Genomic DNA, 6170 nt, shown 5'->3' on the forward strand with positions numbered 1-6170 from the left:
GCCTGAGACTGTGATTGATCATTTGCGCTGGGGAACGGAGGGCACAACTTTGTCATGCTTTGATCCATGCAAAGAACCAGACACATCGGTATTCTTTTGGGTTAGTTTGGAATCTGTATGTAAATGCTGTCCGAACATTTGAGGCGAGTGCTATGAACATGCATGATTTTATTGCCCGGAGATGAGATTGTGAATGAATGCTACAGTAGCAAATTGAGTGAATCTGAAGGAAACAAGTTTGCTGTGTGATCAAAATAATTTGATGGCTTAATAAGTGCTGAAGGTATGTTATACGCTATGTCTTACATTGGTGTCTTTGGAATGCGTAGGTCTTGGTGACATTTCACTCCCCCCATCCCTCTTTTTCAACCTCTGACTGACATTCCTGCGAAGATGGTGGACTTCTAATGCGTAGTGACTGCGTTGTAAATTTAGGGACAATTGTTACGATTTAAGGGTGCATTCACACGAACGTATATCGGCTCGGTTTTCACGCCGAGCCGATATACGTCGTTCTCGTGTGCGGGGGGGGGGGGGGGAGGATGGAAGAGCCAGAAGCAGGAACTGAGCTCCCGCCCCCTCTCCGCCCCTCTGCACTATTTGCAATGGGGAGAGGCGGGGTGGGGCTAATTCGGCCCTTAGTCCCGCCCCACCTCCTCTCATTGCAAATAGTGCAGTGGGGCGGAGAGAAGGCAGAGAGGGGGCGGGAGCTCAGTTCCTGCTCCTGGCTCTTCCATCCTCCCCCCCTGCAGAGAGAGACATCGTATATCGGCTTGGCGTGAAAACCGAGCCGATATACGTTCATGTGAATTCACCCTAACACTGTAGAGGATAGCAATTGAATTTGGCACATAGATATAAATATATTGTATCTGACCAAAGAAAGGGTTTCTTCAGACCCTCTTGTTGTTGAGATAGACACAGAATGTCTTAATTTGGTATAATCTTTAAAGTGAAGTGTTGGGATTGGTTTTCCTCTGCTCTTCCAAGGGTGTGTCCTTCTGTATTGACTGAGATTGAAGCAGGACAATAGAAGTACTTAGCAATGTTGTTTGGGTATATCACCCAGGATAAGGCACCTTGTTGTTCTGCTACTACAGATAGTAATGACTAATATTTGAAGTGGTTTAAAGATTCTGTCTCTTCTCTAATATCTTTTGCAAGAGAGATAACAGAAAAAGTTCTTCCAAAGGTAGGGGCTACCATTTCTCAGACGTCTTTGAGGAGCTGTGTTCAAGGACAGAGACAGTAAGGGGAAGAGTACAAATGAGTCTTTACTGTGAAAACTAACCACTGCTTGCTTGGATAGAATGAAACACGGTGCAGTGTGTTGGGTGAATTGCAGGTTTTGAATTGATTGTGGGTTTGGAACTTAGCGGTGTTTTCGTTGTGTGCACAGTGATGGAGCTGACTGTTGCTTGATGTACACGGTGAGACTGTTATTTCCTTATAAAGGATCTAACTTAATGCAGTATCAGCATAGGGGGAGATATTGCAGTAGACAGGAGAAAAAGGCATGTTCTATGGGTGGATTGGGGAGGTGAGATGTTGGATAAAGAAATTAGGGGTAAAAAATGAATGCAGTAAATTAAATGGTTTCAGCAGGTATATGTGTGTGTCTTTAGCAACAGGGAAAAAGGAAGTTGAATGGGAAAAATATAAGAAGGTGATTTAAAAGGTGTCTGAAGGTATGATTTAGAAGGTCTGTGTGATGGTAATACTTTGGAATACATACAACTTTTTGATTGCTTTTTATTGGATTTTTTCCTTTTAGACAGGGTGACCAAAAAAGTGCATTTCTGGCATTATTTTTTTTCTGAAAACGTTCATCGTATGGAATTATTAATGACTTACTTTGATGGAGCGGACTTTTACAGACGGAGTGATACCAAATATGTATTTTTGTATTATTATTTAGATTCTTTTATTATAAATATCGCAAAAGTTTTTTTGTCATTTTTTTAATAATAAGTAGTAAAACCTCATTGATCTTATTTTTACTTTTTATTTTAGTCCCAAGGGAACAACGTACGATGCTTTGATCGCTCCTACAGTATGATGTAATGCCTTAGCACTACATCATACTGCGGACAGGCAGTCTATCAAGCCTCCCCATGGACATGGCTTGATAGGCATTCTGCTATGACAGCCCTGGGGCCTTTCAGAAGGCCCCCAGCTGCCATGACACCTGCATGGCTTCCTTTGATCTCATCGCAGAGGCCATACGGGACCCCTGAACAGCGTTCAGGGCATTTAAATGCCGCTGTCAGAACGGACAGCGCCATTTAAAGGGTAAACAGCTCCAATGAACCATGCAGCTTCCTTCATACATACCCCACAGCTGCAGGACATAAAAACACTACAGGCTGGTCCTAAGGGGTTAAATTCCTTATCTTGCATATTCATAATTTGAATTATTGTAATATAAGCATGCCCTATATAAAAACTGCAGCCTGTCAATCAATAAACAGATAACTTTGATCAGTAAGACAACCCCATTAAGGATCACATCCGGTCATGTGTGGTTTGACATCTTATTTCCAAGGCTCGGCTATTCTCTAACTAAATTTCGACCCCAAAAGCATATCCTATAGCAAATAGATTTATTTGCAATAACACTGTTTTGAAGGCAAAGAGTGGTCACACTAAATATTGATTTGATTTCTCTTTTGTACATTCACTTTGCATTTTATTAATTGATAAAAATAAACTATTAACACTTCTATTTTTGAAAACATTCTTAGGGCCCTTTTACGCAGTCCGATCCTCATTCAGATTCTTGCTGGATGTTGGGAATCTGAACGATAATGAGAGCAAATGCAATGAAAGATATTCATTCGCTTAGCATTCAGTTTCTGCATGCATAAAAACTGAACGACGATCGGTCTGTGAGAACAGGCAGTTGCTTATCTATAAACTGCCCGTTTACTGTGAATGGAGGTGGGCAGGCGGCCGGAAAGATATATGCCTCGTTCTGCCTCCATACACGGAGAAATCCTTGCTCCTGTGTGACAGCACAGGAACAATTATCGCTCGGATGACTGAGTTGCAGAATCGTTCTGGGTAAAAGGGTCCTAAGCAGTATTTCTATCTACACGTGCCTAAACCTTGTGCATAGTACAGTAATCTAACAAAGAACCGCAGCTTTCACATTGGTAAACCTTACAGTGGTTCTTCATGAGTAAGCAGCTCATTGGCTTTGGGATATGAGATCCAGAAACAACTCACATTGGAATGGGCAGTGAGAAAGGAGTGACATCAAGCCCAAGGGCATAATTAACAAAAGGACTTCACACGGGTACTGTAAATGAGGATTCAGGAGCATGTTATAGGTAGGTTCACAGGTCGGAGACCTATTGCTGAAATTTCTGCGACTGTTCCATACATCTGAATGGGGCATACAGAAATGCATGCACATGCTACAGGAAAACACATTTCCATTTATAGAATTAATTTTAGGTCGCAGAAATTCGGCATCAAAAATGACCTTTAGTTTTGATCACTTTTAATAGAAACATTTGATTGTATGGGCAAGGAAGGATTTTTGGAACTCTTAGCAAGACTGAAAAAGAAAAGTTATTTTTGTGTGCATTACATAAATACACAATTTAAATATCTACTCTAATGTAGCCGTAAGTTTCTAAAGGGTACAATATTCCCTAAGCTAATTAGTAACTTGAGGCCTCAGTTCTGCTAATGGGCTAAATGACTCTTGTTACTAAGGACTGCCCTCCTATAAGAAATTGCATGTGTAAGGCTGGGCCAAACTGGAGCTACTGGCTAGGGTGACTATATATGTACTATATATGCATCTCATTGCTTAGCAACTTATGTATCGCATCTAAAATTCCAGCGTAGTCAAGCCCACAACATTTTTTCCAAGTAATGCCACAATTGTAACTCATGATCAATCAAATGTTTCCATTCACTTTGTGTGTAATATATATATATATACACACACACATACATACACTGTATGTAATTTTTTTCTTCCATTCATAATGCACTATGTAATATGGCATACAAAAAAATAAAGTTATTAGCTGACCGGATAAACGTCGGCCATGTGCGTTTTCTATTAAATGGAACACTCTAAATAGTTTAGCACTGAACTGTAAACACCTTTCATGCTCCATAGAGAATGGTATGTCATATATTTATTGCTATATACCATGCGAAACTGGGAAGTCTTACTAAGGCTCAAACATGAAAGCAGCGGTACTTGGCATTCCAGTTTTATATTAGGACTCTGTTCACATCGGTGTTGTTGATTTTCATCATAGAAGCCGAATAACGAAGACCATGGAAGTGCAGGACCCAGCGCACCACAAACTACTCTTGACACACCCCATTGACTATAGTGGTTTTCATTGGGTTTCTCTTATATGGCTCTTTTATTGTGTTGTACTATTTTGTCGAGGATTTTGGACTGGAGGCCCCAGAGCCTAACTGGTTGCTTTATGTGCCTATGTGTCCATCTCCATATATAATATTAAAAATCTCAAACCCAACATTTAGGGCTCTTGTCCACGGCCATATGTTCAGAGCATTGGGTGCAGGCAGAGTATCATGCAAAGAGAAATAGAGCATGCTGCGATTTAGGTCTCCTGCTATGGATACCCGGTGTGCATTGAGCAATGAAAGTCCATTCACCGTGTATAATGCGTGCGTGATATGTGGTGAAACCACAGTCATATTTTACAGGCCATTTTAGCACATTTGTGAGATCTACTCTATAGCACGTTTTACATCTGGACAAGGACAACTATCACCATTACAGAGGCCTGTGTTGGCATTAAATTCAGTGGGAATTGCAGCTGTATTGTAGACAGAGCTGTCTGCACGGACAGTAAACAGCTGATTGATGGGAATCCCTGTCGCTAGGCCATCAATAGTTAAAGTGGTTGTCACTCTTCTGGCTGTTTTGCTGCAGGAAGCAGACAGCTCTATACATTGCGCAGTGGCCCAAATTGGTACAGCAGACTAAATGCTATTGAACTGAACGAGACTCAGGCTGCAGTACCAACTCTGCCCACTGTGCTGTAAAACACATAGCAGTGGGACAGGACAACCCCTTAAAGGATTGTTTAGATGGTGCAATAGGGCAAGAACGGTTTCCTGAATGTTCTTTCACCTGATCAGGCCATGTAAAAGTGCGAATGCTCAGCTATCAAATGCTTGCTCATATGATGGTTGGCTCATTTACCCAAACTGGTCATCTACACGAACCGGGAGATGGGCAGCGAACCAATAATAGCAATATGGGGATGAGCAATCGGTTATCTCTCAGACCTCGTTCAGACTAGGGCTGTTTTAGCGCAGTATGGGCATGTAAAAATATTGCGGCCATACAGGACTAAAGATCTCCTGAATGGGTGACTTCCAGCTATTAGCTGTGAAATTGCCTGTTCACACGATTCGAGGTGCGTGTTATCCAGCTCCCTTAGGAGTCTATGCAAAGCACGCACCAAAGATAGGTCAGGGTCCTATCCTTTCCCGCACCTTACATGCGAGTGTTGCAGTCGCCATGTGCTTTGTTAGGTGTGAGTATTTACCGCGCCCAAAATTCCTATCTGTGAACGCATTGTTTCTAATAGACGCAATCTTTTTACGCACCGCTAATGCGCTAAAACAGCACTCATCTGAATGAGGCCTCATATCGTAGATTGTCTGCCCATCTACACAAAACGAACCAATGCTGACCGGCTTGCTCATTATCAGTCAGTGCTTGTTAGCACAGGTTATCTGCCCATATAGGGCTTCATGTACACCGCTTGAAAGCGATACATCGGCATCAAAAGTATTGTCCAGCTCCATACTATGGAGTCATAGTCTTCAACGACACTGCCATCTTTAAACAGGAAAATAGTCCATGCCACCAAGCTTGGATTACTAGGGAGTGGTAATACAAAGAATTCTCCACCTAGCCTTGGCTCCCAAGTTCATTAGGCTGTAACCCAATCGAAGAGGAGGATATGATGGAAAGCGCTATGAGATGTGCTCCCACGTATCTGCAAAATATGTGCACCTACTGGCAGAGCTGGTGCAGCAGGCATGGGCGAAATTCACTAAAGAGGATGTTCGCCACGTCGGGGAAATCTATTCCTCAACGTCTGAAAGCCGGGATTGCCCAAAAAGGTGGGCCCACCCGTTAATGAGTAGGTGTTCCT

Source organism: Eleutherodactylus coqui, chromosome 2, assembly GCF_035609145.1.
Source record: "Eleutherodactylus coqui strain aEleCoq1 chromosome 2, aEleCoq1.hap1, whole genome shotgun sequence".
Lineage (NCBI taxonomy): Eukaryota > Metazoa > Chordata > Amphibia > Anura > Eleutherodactylidae > Eleutherodactylus > Eleutherodactylus coqui.